The following is a 21,571-nucleotide window of genomic DNA, read 5'->3' as shown; positions in this document are numbered from 1 at the left end:
CCACCATGCAGTACGCAAACAGCCACCAAGAGAGAAGGAATCCCCACCCGGTCACACTGCGAACCCATCCCACAATCGTCTCTGCAAGAGACGTCAACGGTGTTTACCTACGTTTAAAAAAATCACACAGGCACGGGATGAACTGTCTGCCTCCTAATATTTCTTCCAGTTCAAGAAGAGTAAATTCTATTTTACAAAGAAAAAAACAGAATCTCCCAGAGTGGGGCGGGTGCTGGGGCAGCTGGAGGCCAGAGCTAGGTAGCCTCCCCCAGGGCGCTCTGCAAACCTGGGCGCCAGGACGCCCGTGCTGGCACTCAGCAGCCTCCGCGGCATGTGAGTAAAGATGACTGCAGCCATCAGCACACTGGCTTTGCCCTGTGTTGCAACGCTTGGCACAGGCACACCGGGCAGCATGTGTCACGGGTCACACAGAGTGCAGCATGAAGCGTCCTCACGGGCATCAGCTGTCTCTGTCCACAGACATCTAACACCAGGGCTGCTTGGGAACATCCGGGAAATGGACAAGCCTGAGTGTTACCAGCAAGCTGAAAATGACAGACTCTCGAAATGGAAGACACTGAGGACCGAGGGCCTGGGGAGAACGGAAGCCCCTGACCCGTGCGCCCAGGGCTGGGCTCTGTGCTACTGCACAGTAAGGGACGGGGGGTGCCCAATGGGAGAGGACAGCCCAGGCCCTCAAGGTCACACGAGAGACTCGGCTTTCACAGAACTTCATGCTTGTATTTTAAACTGCATTTTCATGCAGAAGCCCCCTGCTGAGACTCTGTAACACAGCACAGATGACGAAGCAGCAGCTTCCCCCGGGCTGATGTGCTGGGGCAGCCCTGGGCCAGGGCCAGCCGGGTCCCGCAGCTGCTCTGGGCCTCCCCGCAGGACCCAGAGCTCAGAGAGGAGCGAAGATGCCATGGTTCCCGCAAGCGCTAAACTAACGTGGCGGGGAGACAGACAGAGAAGCCACGAAAATCAAAACCAGATATTCTCAGCCGACATTGGAGGGAGCTCAGCAACAAGGTAAAATCATCACCATCAAAGGCACCACGATGTCAGTGCCCACTGCTGGCCTGACGCTCGGCCACTGCAAAGGAGGCCACGCAGGGCGCCAGGCGGACAAGGGCTGGACACCAGACCTGGCAGGTGAGCCCGGGACGCAGAGGGGCCTGGGGCTGGGGGCCGCTCAGCAGGGTCTCAGCCGTCACCCCCTCCTAAGCAACCTCAGGGCCAGGGTCGCGATCCCTGCCCTGGTCTCCAGTCCACGAGGGGTCAACAAGGAGGACACTGTCACCACAGCTAAGAGACACCACCGTCCCTCCCGCAAAGAGCCCTGAGGGACCTGCAGGCCCATCTCCTCACACTGTGCACGCCCTGCGTGGAACGCAGCCACTGAGGGGTCAGGCCCACGCTTCACATTTTGCCCTTCCTTCCTCACTTATCTGAAGGAAGGCCAAAGCCAGATGGTAAAATCCTGGAGTAACAATGTCCCCTGCTGCCCTCACTCTAGAGCAAACACTAGACTGTTACTTAGTTTTGTGAAGAAACATGAACCGCTCTACTGCCACGCGGGAAAGCCAAATTCATTCTTTTCTTTGTGTGTCCAACTAAATTAAAGCCTTCATGTTCACCTTCCATAAAAAAGGAAAACAGCCCCTCTACAAGGACCATGGAGCTTCACCAACACGGCCCAAGGACATGCAGCTGATTTCCTGTGACCGCCCCGGGCGCCCTCCCCGCGGCAGCAGACAACAAGGATCGGTGCTGGTCCATCTCTCTGTCCCCCAGAACGTGGCCTGGACACATGGAAAGAGGGCTTCGGTGGAGGGCACGCCCTTGGTGCCGGGCCCAGGCTGACACGAGCAGTGACCTTGGGCAAACCGAGTCCTTCTGGGCTTCACCTGTAGAATGAAGCTTTACGGGCCCTCCTGGCTCTGAACTTTGAGGAGGGATGCTCTGATGGTCCCCTGTGCTCCGCTCTCTGGCCCGCACGTTCTCCCCTCCAACGGGGGTGGGGGGCCCAGCACGGGGGGAGCCCGAGGGCCGGGACTAGAAGAGAAGCTGACAGTAAGAAGTCCCCTTGCTCAGGCCTGACCTCTGTTCGTGGGAGTGTGGAGAGGTCGCAGCTCAGAAGCTCTGCCCCGTCACCCAGGCCCAACCTCCCCCTCTGACCAGCAGACGGATGTGCTGAGCACCAGGGTCTGGCTTCTGCTCGAATTCATTTCGTATCTTTAACTATACTCTGAATGGAAAGCAATAGAAGTACTTGACAAAACCAGCCGATGTCAATGTCCCTGCAGCAGTCAGTGACTCATTTTAGCAGCGGAAAGGCCAGGGGCTTAGAACCCAAGAGATGATCACCCCCTGGGAACGTCCTCCTCTCTGAGAATGTAAATAAAGATCAGGACTAAACCAACACAGCTCACCCCGGGCCCATTCTCCACGTCAGAGTGTGACATTACACAGAACTTTGACAGAGCAGCTTGGACTCTTCCTAAACCATCAGGAGGCCGACGACAGCAGTTATTGGCGGTTCTCCACGTCACGTAACAGCATCCTGCACCCCAGATCTTCCAGGCTCTCCAACCTGAAATCACGTACAAAGTGTGTTTCTTGTGAAAATAAGTGCCCTCGAAAGAAAGCCAGCTGAGGGCACTGGTGACCCAGTGGGGAGTGAGAGAAGCCTCTGCGTCTGGCCGGGTGTCAGAGGACTCCCTAAAGTCTGCATCCAGCTGAGTTGGCAGGAGAGCAAGGAGGGCCCTCTGAGGGCAGGAACTCACAGGAGGGTGACCAGAGAGGGAGGGAAGGGTGTGGAGCCAGGGGCATGTCCTGAAGCTGCCCTAAGGCCACCTGCCTCGGCTGCAGCTCGCTGGGTCACTGTTTAAGGTCCCCAGGGCCAGGAGAACAAGCTAGGGCTCCGAGCAGTAGGGAGTGAGGCTGAAGCTCCCCTTGAGGGATGTGTCCACGCCTGGGCCTGATGCTGGCTGGGAGGGGGCGAATCTAGAAAAAAGACTCCCTGGGAATCCATAATCACAGACCACCTCATGAGGGGTTGGGGGGGAATCCAGACGACCCCGAGACCTGACAAACACCATGGTGACTGCATCCCGAAGTGCCTCCCAGGTGGGGCCACCGCGGCTGTTACTAACCCTGGCACCAGACACACGTCCTCCCTGGCTAAGCATGCTATCTATCAACCCCGAAAGAACATCCGTAAAAAGTTATATGGGCGTAAAGTCACAATCGAAAATCACAATGCAGGGAAAAAACCCAGGCGGTGGGAGTCAGGCCAGGACAAACTGCAACTACAGGAAAATCTAACATGACCACGATGTCACCTCAACAGCAGGCTTGAGGAAACACACAGGGTCATCCAAGGATCACAGTGGAGAAAGTGACCATCTAGGACCATCACTCAGTAGCTGCACGACCCCGGGTCCCATAACCTCTCTGTGCCTCTGTTTCTCATCTGCCAAAGAGCGATGGTAACAGCTGAAGCTCCCCCTGGAGAAACGCGTAAGGGGTAAATGAGATCATCACTGATATTCTCTATTTATCATTCACTATTATTACTAATACAAAACATGGCCAGCCATATTTGAAAACAATCTAAACAGAACTTGTAGAAGTAAAAACTGTGATAATTAAAACAAAATGAATGAGTGAAATAATCCATTAGATAGAGCTGAAGAGAGAACTGGAGAATAGTAAACCAGCACTGAGAAAATAAATGGGAATGCAGCACAGAGAGACAAGGAGACGAAAGGTGTGAGAGGCTGGGGGCTGAAGGGCAGGGGGAGGCGAGCTCTCACACTTCTGATCCAGGAGGAAGAAGAGGACACGCAGGCCAGATGCACGAGGACTGCGAGAGCATCCTAGGAAGCCCCTGTGCTCGAGACAGCCCAGGCCTGGCACGTCTGGCGGACAGAGAGCAGGACGTCCAGAAAGAGGCCCAGGGCGCATGGAGCTCCAGCGCAGGACAAGCTGGCATCTCAAGCACTGCACAAAGAGGGGCTGTTTATCCACGGTGGCCACCCGGGAAAAGATAAAATCAGATCCGAATGAAGCACACACAAGAGCAAGCTCCACGCGGATCAGGGACCTACCTGCCGAGGATGGAACAGACAAGCCCCAGGAGAAGACGTGGTGGGAACAGAGGAAGGCCTTCTCATTGCAACTCAAAATCCAGACGCAGTTGAAAAAAAAAAAAAAAACCACTTGATAAGTTTGAACCACTGCGGGGAGGAAGGGGGTGGAGGAGGTTTATAGGGCAAAAGGACAAAGAATATGAAGAATTCACCGTAAAGAATTCAAAAAATAACTGACAAACTGAGAGAAATTATTTGCAGTCTCTCTCACAGATAAAAGCTAATACCCCTTCTGTATAAAGAACTCTTAAAAATTGTGGGAACAAAGGCCAAAATCCTGACAGAAAACGAGGCCGAAGGCGTAAAGACAGAGAAAAGGCCTCTCGCTGAGATCCCTCTCCTGTCCATCAGACTGCCAAAAAGTAACAGCCTCTGCTCTCCGCTGTGTGGGAACAGGCAGCTCGCACCGCTGCTCCTGGGGATGCACGTTCCCAGCGCCTGCTTCGCCCCGGAAGGCATGGCAAATTCTATTAAAATTGCATATCTGCTCTTTTGACAGCAATCACTTCTGTACACGAGGTGGACGACAGGGCAGTGCGTGAGCACCAGGTCCCTCGGGGAGCACAGTCTTCCAGGGCGATGCTGGCCCCCACCTTGGTGCCTGACCCAGGAGGGAGGCCCAGGAAGCCAGGGGCACACAGGCACGCACGGGGCAGGGAACGGGGAGGAGCTCCGTGGAGGGAGGGGGTGGGTTCCAGGACACGCTCTGGGGTGGAAAAGCCAAGCGCCAGAGAGCTACCTGTAGGATGTCCGCTTTGTGTAAGGAAGAAGGCAAAATAAAGCCCATTAATTTGCTCATTTGTCCAGAAGGGCAACGTGGGAGGGCAAGGGGGTGGCGGTGGGTGGGGGCGGCGGACGGACGGGGGGGGCGTGGGGGAGGGAGGGACGCAGGCACCGGGTGGGCGGGACCTGGGGCGCCACCCCTGAGGCCAGATCCCTGTACAGCACTGGCCTGAGGAAACACATTCATGTTTTACGTACGCAGACGTAAAAATAAAACCAAAAAAATCTCTAAAATGAAATACGGGCAGAAACACGTGAACCAAACCACATTGCAAATGAACAATATAACCACCCTGGGCCCGGGGAGGGGCGGGTAAGAACCATGCCACGTAGCTTCGGGATGTGGTATTTGGACAGTACTCGGACTCTACACCCGAAACAAGTACTGGACTCTAGGTAGTGGGTGTCCTTCTCACAAAGGCACAGATGAGCACTTTCTCCCTGAGCACTTCGGGACTGAATAACTAAGGAAATCTACCGTGCAGACTGGGAGCTTCCCTTCCCAGTGTCGGAGGAGGAGCGAGTGACGGATACGGCGAAGGGTAGTTAAGGGGCCTCGCGAGGCTGGAGGGGAAGCAGGGCTGCGGGCTCATGGAGCTCTAAGTGGTGTGTGGTGTGTGGCGTGTGTGTGCGCGTGTGCGTGCGCGTGCCCGTGCGTGCACAGACATCCATGTCCCAGCTCTGTCCGCTGGGCGGCCGAGGACCAGTGAGCGCATCCAGATCCAGCACTCAGAGCTCGCTTCCTAAATAGCAGCCCCTGAAAACAGACACTAGGCCTCCTTGGAGAATCAGCTGACTCCTGGGCAGCGGCAGGGAAGGCTCAGGGAGGGATGAGAACGTCTTACTGTATCCCAGACAGTAAGAGGGGCTCAAAAGTGCTGGGGGTCTGACAGGGCAGCCAGCACGGGAGGCTCCCATCAGCCAAACCAGGACAATCTGGGCACCAAAAGAGGTAATGATAACAAAGGATAACAGTGAGAACAAACCCAGTTAATAAAACAGTCCATTAGTCCAAACTAACGTAAGTAAATAAGTAAACAAATAAGAAAGGAAAGTTCTTTTTTACAGGAAAAAAAGCCAACACTGAATTAACAAGAATGACAGGACTAGAAAGTCACCAAGACTACCATCATCACAATACCAGCTTTAGGCGAGAATCCTCACCGGATACTGAAACCAGGGGTCACTGAATGCCATGTAGGACTCTCTTGAGATCTAGGACATTGTTAGCACAACTGGCAAAATATGAATCAGGCCTCTGATGAGACAACAGTGTTGTATGGTTGGTAGTTTTCTGAGGTCGACTGCTGTGCTGAGCAGCTGATGACAGGCTGCCCTTGTTTCTGGGCAACAGGTTAGTTGGGGGGTGGGGGGAAGGGTGTCATCTCAACCACTAACTTTCAGATGACTCTGAAAAAAAATTATTTAAAAAAATATAAACGTATACAGTAGTTCTCTGTACTATTCTTGCAGCTTTTCTTTAAGTCTGAAATTACAGCCAAATTAAAAGTTAAAAGGACAAACAGAAAAAGTTAAGGGCTAAAATGTTCCCAGAATTTTTCAAAGACACTCATCTCCACATTCAGCAAGTCAAAAAATATCAAGACGGATAAATGAAAACGCTTAGTGAAAATGCAGAACATGCTTAGAAGACTTCGATCATAAAAGCACCAAGAGAAGTAGCAGATTCCTACAAAGAAGACATGAATGTGGGCAGGGAACTTGAAACAGTGACAGTGGAATTTAGTGGGCCGACAACATTTTCAAAGTGCTGGGAAAAACAACTGTCTACTCAGAAGTGTCCACCTGCCATAGCAGACCACAGTGCTGGGGAAAGAATGCCATTTCAGACAGACAGAAAATGACATAATTTACTACTGCAGGAACTTCTAAAGAAACTTCTAAAGGATGTTACTTTCAGCAGAGTAAGATCAAAAAAGAAGAAATGGTATGCAAATAAAATAAATATAAGATTAAAATTAAGAAGCTGTATTCATCAAGAAAGACCACAGAGTAAAAGGACAAGACACATCTGTAAAAAGCAACATACACATGTAACCATGTCCTTGTTATAATACACATGCACACACAGGCACACACAGAAAGATCAGTTTTACAGATGAATAAGAAAAGAGAACAAACAACTGAACAGAAAAATAGGGACTTCAAATCAGAAGCTACAAATGCCCAAAACAAGATGCTCAAGTTCGCTGGCAATCTAGGGCAAGCACGGTGAGATCCAGTTTCATGAGCCGTCTGGCAGGAGGCCATGGTGGGGGTCAGGGAAAGAGGACGCTGTGCAGCCACGCTGGGGACGGACTGGCATCGTGACCCAGCATCCCATTCCCAGGGAGGGACCCTCAAAAGACCCTGCAGGTGTGTGCCAGAAAACACTGAGGAGGATGTTACCATGCCATGATTGAAGGTAGCAACACCCCAAGGCCAGCTGCAGGGCCATCCTTAGGAAAATGAGTAAGTGGTGAAAACTCAGAAAATGGATTGCTCAGCACCAGTGAAAATTACTGTTACAGCTACATGCACAAACATGAATCAGTCTCCAAAATAGTTTTGTTTAAAAAAATCATAAAGCATACAGTATGATTCCATTTACATCAAGTTCAAAAACATGTAATAAAACTATAAAGTCATATTGTTGAGGAACACGTATATATACATTTTTTAAAGCCAAGGAATGATAAGCAAACATGTAAAAGCCCTGATAATGACGTCTACCTTACGGAGGGGAGTCAGCCCACTGCTCTTGGCTCTATTTTCTCCTTTAAATGATGCTCATTACATTCTTTAGTAGGTAAAATGTTTCATAATTAAAATTTAAAATAAATATGTGTGGAAAAATGTTAACGGTACAACTGAAGTGGGCTAGAAAGTGATAAATCAATACAAAAAATAAATTTGGAGGGAATTACAGAGAATGGAATGCTGAACCCCACCAGCCCCTGACAGACAATATGGGTAGACCCCAATGGACTAAATATGGAAATAAGGAAATGTAATTTTTGAGCCCTTTTGCTATGCAGAAATCTGGAATTTTATGTAATCAAAACTATCCACTTTGTTATCGAACTTTTAATTATTGGCAAATACAAAATAGACTGATTATAGTGGGTTTCTTATAATCCATGAATGTACTGAGCCTTTGCGGGTTTTCTGTTCATCTGTTTTGGTTTTCACATCTTCCTGAAACTGTCGACATCTCTACTGTATTGAATAGATGGCTGAGTACCCTGCTCTTGTTAGGACAAGGTCCTCTAGAGTTTCCCACCATGAAAAAGGCTTGCTTCTGCTTTCAAATAATCCTTAACTATTTATACAAACTGCTTATTTCCTCCCAATTTGGGGATTTATTTTTGTATTCACTGTGAAAACTGGAGTACTTGTTTATCTCTTTTATTTTTTAAAAAACATTTTCCCATATTTCCATGAATTCTATACTTTCCCTGTGTAACAAAGCTCATGCAACAGAACCCTTGCTAAGGAATAACTATAGAACATGCTCTCATATTCTTTTCCCCAATATTCTGTGTAGAGTTTTACATCTCTGTTCATAAGTACAATTTGCATATAATTTTTGTTTCATTGTTGTCTCCAGCAGGTTCTAAAATTTAAGGCACTTTCAGTTTCACAAAATTTGGTAACATTTTTCTAGGTTTAGAGGCAATCTTAAAGAGGGTTGACATCACATAAACTTTGGCAAAATACTGAGTAATATCCTAAGTATTAGGTGCTTTTAAGAAACATTCAGGCAAACTAATATATATAAGGTGGATAAACAACAAGGTCCTACCGTATAGCACATGGAACTATATTCAATATCCTGTGACAAACCATAATGGAAAAGAATGTAAAAAAGAATATATATATGTATAACTGAGTCACTTTGCTGCACAGAAGAAATTAACACAACACTGTAAATCAACTAGACTTCAATAAAATTTAAAAAAAAAAGAAAAGAAACACTCAGTCGGGTTCTTTACCAACAAACCACCAGCCCCCAGCACACCGTCATGGGCCCATGAAGTCCAGAGAGGCTGTGCTTAAAGTTTCTAGGAGCACTGCAAATTCTCACTTTTACAAAAGGGAGAAAACGTTCATTTACTGACAGTGTTTCTATCTAAACTTCTTATTGGATGGATTTTCTTCTGTGCTCTCAGATTTCTCCCTGCTCTTCCTGTTTGTTTTCTTTATCGCTTGGCACTTGGAACGTTGTTATTTATCTTCAGTGTGACTATATTCATTCTGACAGCTTGGGTTCAGAAGCAGCTTTCTAAAGATCCACATGGGTCCACTGTCTTCCCTGAAGTTTTTGCCTTTTTGCAAAGTGACAAAATGTTAAGTGAGAACAAAAAATCTAGCAAATTCATTCTTCATCAACTAGTATTTATTTATGGAATAAGCCATAATAATCTATAATTCAATGCAACATAAATATAATGCATGCATAGATAATCGATCACTTTAAATAGCTACAACTCCTATTTAGCAGCGTCTATGGGCCCCCCGAGGGGCGCTCCTGTCACCCTTGAGACCGCCTGCCCACCCAGGCGGGCCCCAGAAAAACCCTGACCTGCCAGGTCTGTGCACCACCCCCCATCCCCGCACAGGAGCACACGCACCCGCTAAGGTCAACACTTCCCCTTGACAGCCCAGCACACCTCCTCGGCCTCCTCAGGGCCTTAGGATCAGAACACCAAGGAGAAAGTCCTTTTAAGTGCCTTAAAAAAATATATGATTGTCCACACCAGATGGCTTAGCACAGCAGTTCCCACAATTTCTAGTCTCAGGGCCCCAAAGAGCTTTTGTTATGTGGTTGCACCTATCGGTATTTACCATATTAGAAGTTAAAACTGAGAGTTTTTAAAAATATTTACCTAATTCATTTAAAAATAATGATGAACATCATTGAATGTTAACACAGATCGCCTCTTTTTAGGAAAAAAGAAGCGCCTTTTCCAAAACCAAAAACAACTGGTGGAAGGAGGCGCCGCCTGCAAACCCCTGCGGCGTCGCTCAGGAGGGGAGCTGTCACCTCTGCTTCCGAGATCCACGTGTTGTGACAGGTGTTTGGGTGGCAGCGATGCAGGAAACCACCTCGCAGAGACGCGGCTGGAATAGGGGGCGCATCTCCGCGGCTCCGGGACAGCTGTGGGCGTGCTCGTCTGATGCTACGCGGAAGCCAGGCCAGGGCAGCGCGGCGACCGCAGGTGGGACACTGTCCTGGCCGAGCTCCATGCCATTGGCCGTGCTCTTGACCACACCACAGCCCCGCACTGTGTCTGCGACGTCAGGGCTCATCCTGGGAAAGAAGTGCTTCTGTGAGGGCTTCCCAAGGTGACACGGGTCAGCAGACACCAAGCGGGGAACGCACGTGCTCCAGAACGCCAATTTCCACTTGAAAGCTGCAATGTCATCATGGGCGGTTGTCTTCCTTAAAGTGACAGCCTAACTTCCTTCTAGAGGAAATACCTGGCAGGCGCTCAAGTCTGAGAAACCACAGTTTATCTGTAAGTCGTTCTTTCCGGTAAGAATGGCGTCCCTTGAAAACAGTGGTTAGTTCAGCTGGCAACGGGCTCGCTGGGCCGATCACGGTACTTCCGTCTGCAGAAGTGCTTTTTGTGCGTGTCCTCTTCTTCACTCAGAGTGTTCACAAGCCGGCACCTCCAGGGTAGAGACTCAGACACCGCACAGGAGTAACCATGTGCTGCCTCATCACGAACATTCCTAACTGAAGCTGGCTTTTCCGTGCAATGCCTGGCGGGGAGGAAGCCCAGGGCTGTGCAGTGTGGCATCAGGCCTGTTGCCGGCTGGGGCACCCGCACTATCACCACTGTTGCTGCCCGCCCCCCACCAGCAGACGCGTCAGCACAGTGAGAAGGAAAGCCACATCTCAGAACTCTTACAGGCCACCCCAAGGGGCTTGGGGACCCCTCTTCCCATTTATTAAATAAACTGCTTTCAGGAAAACAAAAACAATACGATAAATCTGGACGATGCTTTGAGAGGCTGCTCTGTAGAAGGACCTCTGCTGGGTGCGAGGTAAGCTCACAGAGGCACAAGCTCAATTCCCAACTTCGAGCATGTGCAGCCTGACAATGCAACACATCGTGCAGAAACGGGGGAGGAAGGCCTGCGTCCACACCTCTCTCTGTCTCCTCCCCAGGTGGGACTGGAGGGGAAGGCAGATCCGGCAGGAGTGTGGAAAGCATCTGAAGGACAACAGCTCGGGCCCAGTGCCAGAGAGGGACGTGCTTGGGGACAGCCAGGTCACACACCCACCGGGCCTGTGCAGGAAGAAACACCCGCCTCCCAGGCAGGCAGAAGTGTCATAAAACTCAGTTTAAAAAGAAGGCAAGAACATGCATTGCTCTTAAAATGTTTCACTTATAAGAAACAGTGACAATTTCAGAAGAAAATAAATTTTCTGTAGCTTCCCCTATAATCTAAGCTACAATATGTCTATATGATCGGGGATACATACACAACGGTGTGCATTTATTAAGCACTGACAAAGGTTGATGTAACTTTTTAAAGGCTAAGGACTAACACAATTGAAAGTGTGAAGTTAGATGGAAGCTAAAAAAAAAAAAAAAAAAAAGGAAAAGAAATAGCTGTAGTATAACAACAGGAAACTTTTGGTATCTGAGGAATATTTTCAAACAGAAAGTACTCAGAAGATCCTGAATTTCAAACCCAAATAGGACATGCAAAGCCCAAAATTTAACCACAATTAGCGGAAAGACACACAGCCCGGAGGCACCCGACAAGAAAACCAATCCTGCTACAAATCACCACTGTGAAGAGAGAGATCCGCTCCGCATATTCTCAGAAACGGAAAGGTTAGTAGAAGAAGGAAAATGAAAGCCAAGAGGACATAACAACTTGGGTCTTTAAATAGTTTCAATTAAATATACGAACAGCAATATTGAAACTCATTTAAATAAAATAAATAAATCCTGTATAAATAAAGTTCCCTGTGAAGGCCGTTGCTATCATGTGCTTGCCCTGGCAGGCACTGGGCAAGTCCAAGGGGTCTGTGTGTGTACCCTGCAGCTTCCCCGCCCAGCAGCCCACCTGCCATCGTGTACTGGCCACAAGCCCTGGGTCCCTGGGCAGATACCAATCAGATTCCATATGCGCAAACTGAGAAAGTGGCCTGCAGAGCCTCGATTCTGTGAGGCAATGGGTAACAGTTGGCATCGGCAGCGAGCCTAAGCTGAACTCCGCCTCTTCTGTCTTCTATATAAAGCTGTGTCAGCCATTCTCAAACACTCCATCCCTGGAGAGGTGGGCAAAACATAAGGTGGGTGGGAGGTGTGGATAAGGTGTGGACTCAGGGACACAGTGGCAGGGATTGGAGCCGGAGAAGGAGAAATTGTAAATGTGGATACAAAACCCCTGTTTAAGAAAAGCAATATCTATACTGACCTGGGATTGTAGCTCAGGGTGCTTCCAAAGAAAAACTTTAAACAAGCCACGTCCTCTTCAACCAATGGTGCTGAAACAACCAGATATCCAAAAGACACAGAATGCAGCTGGACCCATACCTCACACCATATGCAAAAATGAACTCCAAATAGATCAAGGGCCTAAATATAAGAACTAAAACAATAAAACTCTTAGAAGAAAACGGGGAAATCTTCATGACATTAGATTGGCAGTGGGAGCTTGGACATGACAGAAGAAGGATGGGCAAGAAAAGAAAAAGGTAGATAAACTGGACTGTTTCCAGAACTTCATCAAAATTAAAAACTTTTGTGCATCAAAGGACACTCACTATACAGTGAAAAGACAGCCCACAGGATGGGAGGAAATATATGCAAAACATAAATCCAGAATATATGGAAAACTCCAACTCAACAACAAAATAACAAACCACTCAATTCAAAAAGGAACAAAGGACTTGAATAAACATTTCTCCAAAGGAGAGATACACATGGCCAACAAGCACAGGAAAAGATGCTCAATTCATTAGACATCAAGGAAGTGCAAATTAAAACCACGGTCAGATACCGCTTCACGTTACTAGAATGGTTATTATCAACAAACAAACAAACAAACAAACCAAGAAGGAAAATAACAAATGTGGGGGAATACGGAGAAACTGCAACCCTCTGGTATTGCTGCAGAGAACGTAAAATGATACAGTCACTGTTTGGAAAACAGTTCAGTGGTTTTTCAAAAGTTAAACAGAATTCCCATAGGACCCAGCAGTTCTATTCCTAGGTATCTACCCAAAAGATGCAGAAGCAGAGAGTCTGACAGACAGGTGCACATCAATGTTCACAGCAGCATTATTCACAACAGCCCAGAAGTGGAAACAGCCCAAGTGTCCATCAATGGATGAATGGATAAACAAAATGTTATCGACACACACCATGGAATACTATTCAGCCTTAAAAAAAGGCATGAAATTCTCACATATGGTACAACATGGATGAACCCTCAACATACTATACCAAGTGAAATAAGCCAGACACGAAAGGGTAAATAATGTATGATTTCACCTGTATGGGATCCCCAGAACAGACAGATATTTAGAGACAGAAAGTAGACCAGAGGTTATTAGGGCCAAAGAGGAGAAAGGAATGGAGAGTCACTGTTTATGGGGAGAGTTTCTGTCTGGGATGAAGAGAAAGTTCTGGAAACAGATGGCGGTCATGATCACACAACACTGTGAAGGCATTTCACGTCATGGAACTGTACACTTAAAAATGGTTCAAATGGTCAATTTTATGTTATTTATATTTCACAACAATTAAAAAACCATAGTGAACAAGGAAATTGGTATACCTGTTTTATGTATGTATACAGTCTATACATAAAAAGACTGAAATAATACCCAAGCATCAAAAGAGAATAAGGGACCATTTTATTAACTGATATGAAATAATCTCCAGGACGTAACAAGTGAACAAAGCAAGGGGTTGGGGAAAGGAAACAGATGCAGTATTTTTTTTTTTTGACCTCTGTGATTTTCTCAAGAGCTCCTGGGCCTTTCCACTGGGCCTCCCTGAAGCCAGCAGCTTGCAGCCAGAGCACTGCATCCACAACACCGGAGGACACTCCCAACGGCCACCTGGGGCAGGTGAGCAGTCCGCACACCAACCCCGACCACACGGAAGACACTCCCGGCTGTGTTCCTAAAGAGACACACGACACAAACCCAGAGGCACACACGAGACACAAAGAACAAGGGGGACCACATCACTCACCAGTGGTTCCTAGCAGCCTGCATCTATCTCTGGAGATCGCCACGCTTAACTCCAGCGATCAACTAACGGCCTTCCTGAGCAAATGTTTCCCAGCCTCTGATGCGCGGAGCCCCAAGGAAGCCCACACCAGCCGCCAGTGTCCCTGGGCACACATCCCATAAGCAGCAGCCATCCCACTTAGGTGAGCTGATGCCTAAATGAGGCTCAGAAGCACCTCCTCCTTCGCGAAGGGCTGGAGGACACAGAAGAGAAGTGTGGCCTTTTCCTCCTGCAGCGGAAGGCACACGGGGTTCCAGACCCCTGCTCCCCGGCTGCTCTGTGGGGCGTGGTGCTCAGGCAGCAAGACTCGACTCCGCTGCGCACCTGGAACAGTCTCTTATCAGCGTCCCACAAGTCAGTGTTATGGACACCTCGTCTTTGTTTTTCATTTACAGACCCTCCTTAAAAGCACGGTCCTTACCCCAGCTTGGGTGCACAGGCAGAAAACAAGCAGAAACTGAAGACCCTGAAATCAAGATTGGCTCAGCTTCTGGGCTGCTGTGGACTTGACCGCGGGGCTGCTGTTCTACCTTAGGGTGTCCTGCAGGGAACTGTGCCTGGCTCACAGGACGGGAATCAGGATATGGGGCCTGGACACAACTCCCCAGAGCGCACCCTGTGCCCTGCAGGCACCTAGAGACCCACGGCCCAAGTTCAAGGGCAGGCCACACCCTGCCCACACCTCCTGCGTCTGCTAGCAAGCATCCCACGGGCCACCTGGGTGGCCAGCACTGCCTTCTTATTGCTTCACCTGCACGGCCACCACCCAGGGGCCCAGATGGCCCGTCACTTCTTCTCCTGAAGGTGAATGCAGGCCCACCCCAGGCCCATCCACCAGACCCCTCACTGCACATCCCTCAGCGGCTGCCGCCTTCCCAAGCCATCCTCTCACGTGCCCACTAGGGATGCAAGCTCCCTGAAGACTTCCTGGAGGCCACAATTTTTGTATCGCCCACCTATAGCAGGGCTCAATTACTATCTGCCAACTAACTGCCCGAATCACCCATGAAAAAACTGGAGGCCCAAGTTCTTTCTTCTAGTAACCCCAGAGGAGCCATGACATAGACCCAAGCCTGCTAGCTAGTAAACTGGGGACTGGGGACAGCATTTCCTGTTTCCGGCCCCTTCTGATGACACAGGAGAAGCACTGCCGGGGCGCCCCAGCTGAAAAGGGTTCCACAAAGAGAATATCAGGATGAATTCAGCCCAGGGACTCTCGGAAGATCTCTAGTGCCGATGAAAAAGCCTTAGAATGAGTTTTACAGAACGCTACAGGAAGCCTTAGGATCCGAAGGGTGAGGGTTTCAGAGAGGCTAAAATGACGCTCTGAAACCTCACACACAGACGACCCACTGGAGGGAGGTAAATATTCCTGATGATGAAGCCATCATATCAATAAGACAGAAGAACGGGGTGAAGAAACACAAACATTCCAGTACCTAAATCACATCTGTGCCCAGCACACGCCTCAACAACAGAATGTGCGTTTGTGCAGCTTGGTGCCCTCGGAGAAAGGGCCTCACCACGAGCACAAAGGTGCTGGCTCCTCTCCTCGCGCCGCCCCCCCCTGCAGCTCCAACAGTGGCCTGAGCTGGCCGGGTGTCAGGAGCGGTGGCGCTGGGCTTGCTGTTTATGTCGGATCCAGACAACGCAGAGTTTATGACGATTTACTGACGCAAGAGCTCCCCAACGCTGCGTGCCAGAAATTAACCAGGGGAGGAGGAATTCTTTTTAAGAAACCACTTGGCAGCCACTTCCCTGCCTGATGGGCTGAGACTGTAAGCTGAGCTCTTCTTCCAGGCCCGGGGCCGCCAGGGAGCAGCAGCCCACCCAGCACCCACAGGCCACAGGGTCAAGCTTGGGCGGAGCTCACGGGCAGGGAACCCAAGGGCCCCGGCACCAGGTGGGGAGTCCTGCCGCATGGCTGGCCCTGCCCACCACCAGCCACTTCTCCCCAGACAGAAGCCAGGGCTGTGCACCGGCCCTCTCTGGGCCCAGGCCACTCCAGAAGGCCGCATTCTGACAGTCCAGGTGGACTACTGTCGGCTGAGCAGAGCCTGCCGGCAGGTTCTCCTACTGAGAGCTTGTCATGTTGGCAAAATGCCTTTCTCAAGAGTTGGGTTTTAAACTTCACAATCCCTATCACCAAAAAGAAAAACGTTCAAATACACACGTTTGGCCCTGGCCCCCGGTCTCAGTGCAGCAGGCCTTCCTGTGGACCTGAGAGTCGTGCGCCCAGGCAGGCAGGGGAGCAAGGCCACACCAGCCCCCGTCCCGCGGACCTCTCTGCGCCCCTCCTCTTGCTGGGCTCCCCGGCAGCGCACAGCCCCTCTCTGTGCCGCCCGTGCCCCGGGACGGTTTGGTCCAGGCGGGCAGCTGGCTCTAGCTGGAGTACGGGAGGCCGCTGGCCTGACATGCAAACACCCTCGCTGGAATCTGCTTTGAGAAATGATGTCAGTTATTCTGAAGTTTCAAACATTAAAAGACACAGGGTATTTATGTTTATCAACAAGGGCCTGAGTCTGACAAATGTGACTAAAGTGAAACTTGCCAGATGCTCTGGGCTGGGCGCTGGGCCCCCCGAGGGCTCTGGGTGCCCTGATGAGGACAACCGCTCCCATCCCGGGCACACCGGGCCCCGGGCTGCACACCTGCCTCTGTTAATCCTCCCCCACCCCACCCCCGGGGCCAAAGCTTCTTCTCCGCAGGTCCTCAACCCTCAGAGAGAAGCCAAGCCCAGAGGGAGGGGCGCCAGCCACCCAGGGAGGGCCAGGGTCTGCGCCCCGCCGCCCACTGCCGGAGGCCACGCACAGAGCAGAGGGGAGCTGGCAGAAGGGTGCTGTGAGGGTCCGAGTGCGGCGTACCGGGCCCCGACGCGGGCCCCACCTGTCACCCAAGTGCTGCCATCCTTCCGGCTGTGGTGGGGACAGCGAGAGGGACAGGGGCAGCCAGGCCACGGCTGTGCCGCCACCGGAAGGCACCGCCGCCCCTCCTCGAACGAACGACCTACCAAATGCCAACCCCGCCAGCGAAGCCCCGCCGTGTCATGATGGCGTGTCACCCGCCACCATGGGCGCTGGCTTCGGCACTGCCCAGACCACACGTGGAGGCTTGTCTGTGGGGATTCCAGGGACCTGGACGAGGCACTCCAGGAGGCCACAGCAAGGGAGGAGTTCCCGTGCGAGAGCAGGAGCCACCGTGGCCAGCGGAAGTGGCACATCCTGAGCCTGGTTCCCAAGGCCTGAACGAGGACCACTGGGGACCCTCACCAGCTGCCTGGATACGGGCCTCAGCGCCCGTGCTGGGCATCCAGGGCTGCAGGAGGCCACCAGGAGGAGTGTAGCCAAGAAGGTCTGCCTGGGCTCTGGCCCTCTGTGACCACCACACTCAGCCACCCTTCCAGGCGTCTGTTCTCCACCACCAAGTAGACACAGACTGCCATTAACCCCGAGGAGGGGCAAGGGCTCCCACGTCCGCTAACCCTCGCACTTGCTATCTCTAGGGAGGACTCGCATTCCAGAAAGGCAAAATAACTGCTTGACTGCAACGTTGTTTGAGATGGTCATGGAGCCTTACCTCCTGCGGGGAGGAAAATGCTGGCTTCCTTAAAACTAGCACTCTGTAATTCAATTATTTGCTGGTAAAATCATATTTATTTTTAAGTGATTTAAATGAGCAACTATAGGAATAAAATGTGCTTCTCAATGTTATAAACCAAACATGGCATTTATAACCTGACTATATTATATGAAAAGCATGGGTTACAAAACAGAAAAGGTAAATTTTAATGTGGAAAAGCAGATTCCACCCACAGCCTCCCCCGACCCCAAAAAGCCATTAAAGAAGAGAAGCTGTCTTACACCCCTACCCCTACATATAAAAATTCCCAGGCAGTTATTTGCTGACCTGTGGCTTACTTCCAACCTTTCCAGCCTTGGCTACCACGTGAATGTGAGAATTATGGAATCTCAGAGGCGGAAGGAACTAAAATATCATTTAATACACCCCCTCCCCGACACATGATGAAAAGGAGCCCGAGAGAGACCTGGTGCTGCATCTGAGCTCTGCTCTGCCGAGCGGGGAAACCACTGCTGGTATAGTCATGACATTAATGGCATGAAAAGCAATGTCCTACAAAATATTTCTCAAGCTAAATCTAGAATGAATTTTTCATTCATATTGGAGGGAAAACAACTTGGTGAAAACCAAGGGGAGGAGGAGGAGAAGGCAGACTGGCAGGAAGGCGCTCACCGAGTGCGCTGCATTCAGATAGGGGCACTTGACATTTGTAAGGTGCGACATCAATCACCTCATAAAATATCCGAGGAAAAGTGCTGCAAGAGCAGCTCGAGGCTGCAGGTATGTTTCAGTCCACTTTAAAATACGGAAATGTAAAGGTCAGTGCAAACCTGGACAGTCACCTGGGAAACTTACACACAGTATATGGCACCGATAAGTAAACCTCATCTTCCACTTTGGCTACAGCAAACTAGCTCATGTCGGGCCAACCCTGCTGCAGACTGGTTAACATAAAAAACATATGTAGGGGGCTTCCCTGGTGGCACAGTGGTTGAGAGTCCGCCTGCCGATGCAGGGGATACGGGTTCGTGCCCCGGTCCGGGAGGATCCCACATGCCACGGAGCGGCTGGGCCCGTGAGCCATGGCCGCTGAGCCTGCACGTCCGGAGCCTGTGCTCCTCAACGGGAGAGGCCACAACAGTGAGAGGTCCATGTACCGCAAAACAAACAAACAAACAAACAAACATATGTAGGTACTATGAAGGCTTTGGAGTCAGAGAGCTACCAAGGCAGCCAGGACTTGACGGGTCAAAACAAGAGAGAGAAGGAAAGAGAGAAGAGGGCATATTTTGAGCCCAATTTCCCCAAGAGGCATTTGCTGACATACAAGCTTCCACCAGGAGGGTGAGAAGCCAACCCTGGGAAGTGAAATGGGTTCAGAGCCTGCCAAGGGGGATAGTTCACATAAACACCCGGGGCTCCCAGCTGGGATCCTTACATACTAGGAGTAAGTACAAGGAGAAGACCGGGCCTCAGGGAAACTGAAATCAGACACTTCATAATAATAAAATGGTGGTTATTCCAACAAGAAAGTATAAAGTTCTAAATTTGCATGGGCTTAAAAATAGCTTCAAAATACACAAAAGCAAAAACTGACAACTAAAATGAGAAATAATACCAATCCACAATTACAAAAAGGGATTTTTAAATATTCTCAGTAACTGATAGAAAAAGCAGACAATAAAATCAGTAAAGTAACAGAAGGTCTGAGCATCATGATTAATAAATTTGACTTGACATATACAGAACTGACAATCTTAATTGACATATCCTCTTCAAATATATAAAGTATGTATAAAATTGACCATACAATGATAAAGCAAAACTCAAAGAATTTTCAAAAATTGAAATTATATACAGTAAATTCTGTGACCATAGTGAAATTAAAGTAGAAATCAATAACAAAAGCAAAATACTAAGAAATTCACAAAAGGCTGAAATAAAGAAATAAAATAACCCATGGGTCAAAGAAGAAATCAGATGTTATTCTAAACCAAATTATAATGAAAAATGACATTTAAATACCTGTGCAACCCAGCAAAGCCACGCATACATGAAAATCATAATCTTAAGTGCATGTATTACAAAAGAAGAAAATCTGAAAAAACATTCAATAACCTAAATATTTACCTCAATTAGCTAAAAGTAAAAGCAAAGTAAGCCCAGAGAATAAAAGGAAATAACAGCAATAAGATCAGAAATTGAGTTTGTAAAAATCCAGTAGAATCACGAAAATCAAATATGGTTTGTTTAAAAATATTAATACAACTATCCTAGCAAGTCCAGTGGGGAAAAAGAGAAAGAACAAATAAACAATATGAATGAAAAAGATGTCAGTACAAATCCTACAAACAGTAAAAGGTAACAAGAAAGTATTTTAAAAACTGTATCAATACATTTGGAATTTGAGATAGAATGAAAAAAATTCTGAGAATAACTAAACACATCAAAACTGACATGAGAAAAAATAGAAAATTTGAATAGTCCTACGTCAGTTGGCGGTGTAACTTACAAATCTTCCTACAAAGAAAATGCCAACGTAGGTTTGCCAGTGAGTTCTTCCAAATATTTTAAAAAGAAATTAACAACATCAACCTTATATAAACTCTTCAAGAGAATCCAATAGGGGTCAGCAAACAATGGCCCAAATCAATCTGTGGCCTCATTTTGTACAGTTTGCTAATTTAGACTGGTTTTTACATTCTTAAATGATTTTTTTTTTAAAAAAAGAAGAAAAAGGGCCTCCCTGGTGGCGCAGTGGTTAAGAGTCCGCCTGCCGATGCAGGGGATGCGGGTTCGTGCCCCGGTCTGGGAGGATCCCATATGCCGCGGAGCGGCTGGGCCCGTGAGCCATGGCCGCTGGGCCTGCGCATCCGGAGCCTGTGCTCCGCAACGGGAGAGGCCACAACAGTGAGAGGCCCGCATACCGCAAAAAGAAAAAAAAAAAAAAAAAAAAAAAAAAGAAGAAAAATAGGCACAGACACCATATGTGTTCCACAAAACCTAAAATATTTACCATCTGACTCTTTAAAGAAAAATTTTGCCAACTCTAGGAATAAAAAAGAGGATAATCTCATTCCATTTTAAGAGGCCAGTATAACCTTCATATTAAAACCTAACAAAGACATTTCAAGAAAAGAAAACCACAGGCCAATCTCACTCATGAATTTAGATGAAAAAAAATAAGCCAAATATAAGCAAAATGAATGCAGTAGTATAAAAGAAGAATAATATATTATAACCAAGTTGGATTTACTAAGAAATGTACGGCTGGTTAACATTCAAAAAGCATTCAAGAAAATTCATCACATTAATCAAACATAGGGGAAAAATCATTTGATTAATAGATGCAGAACAAAGTATATTAAGTTGAACCAAATGAAAGTGTCAGTTTTATAGACTGAAAAATATCAAATATCTGCATACCATATGGTGCAGCCTAATATTTTAACACTTACTCGTGAGAGAATGCAGCAAACTAGGAACAGAAGAGAACTGTGTTAGTCTGATAAAGACTATCATAGGAAACCTATAGCAAATTTCATACATAATGATGAAACGTTGACAAATTTTCCCTTGATATTCCAATAAGACATAGATGTTCACAATCACCAATTCTGTTTAACATTTGACTGAAGGTCCTGGACAATGCAATAAAGCAAGAAAAACACATAAAAAATTGAAAAATTAGCAACAAAAATAAAATGTCTACTATCCACAGACAGTATACATAAAAATCTCAAAGAATCTACAAACTAGTAGAGTAATAAGCCAAGTCTAAAA

The 21,571-nt window shown here is 48.3% G+C and overlaps 1 protein-coding gene across 4 annotated transcripts in view; it reads right to left on the bottom strand.

Moving 5' to 3' along the window:
* The window catches only part of HDAC4 (histone deacetylase 4), a 289,607-nt gene that overhangs the window by 208,645 nt on the left and 59,391 nt on the right, over window positions 1–21,571 (bottom strand). The window lies entirely within an intron of this gene.

Source organism: Mesoplodon densirostris, chromosome 8 (genome assembly GCF_025265405.1).
Source record: "Mesoplodon densirostris isolate mMesDen1 chromosome 8, mMesDen1 primary haplotype, whole genome shotgun sequence".
NCBI lineage: Eukaryota > Metazoa > Chordata > Mammalia > Artiodactyla > Ziphiidae > Mesoplodon > Mesoplodon densirostris.
Note: the sequence above shows the minus strand (reverse complement) of the source record. Positions and strands in the feature narration are given on the sequence as shown.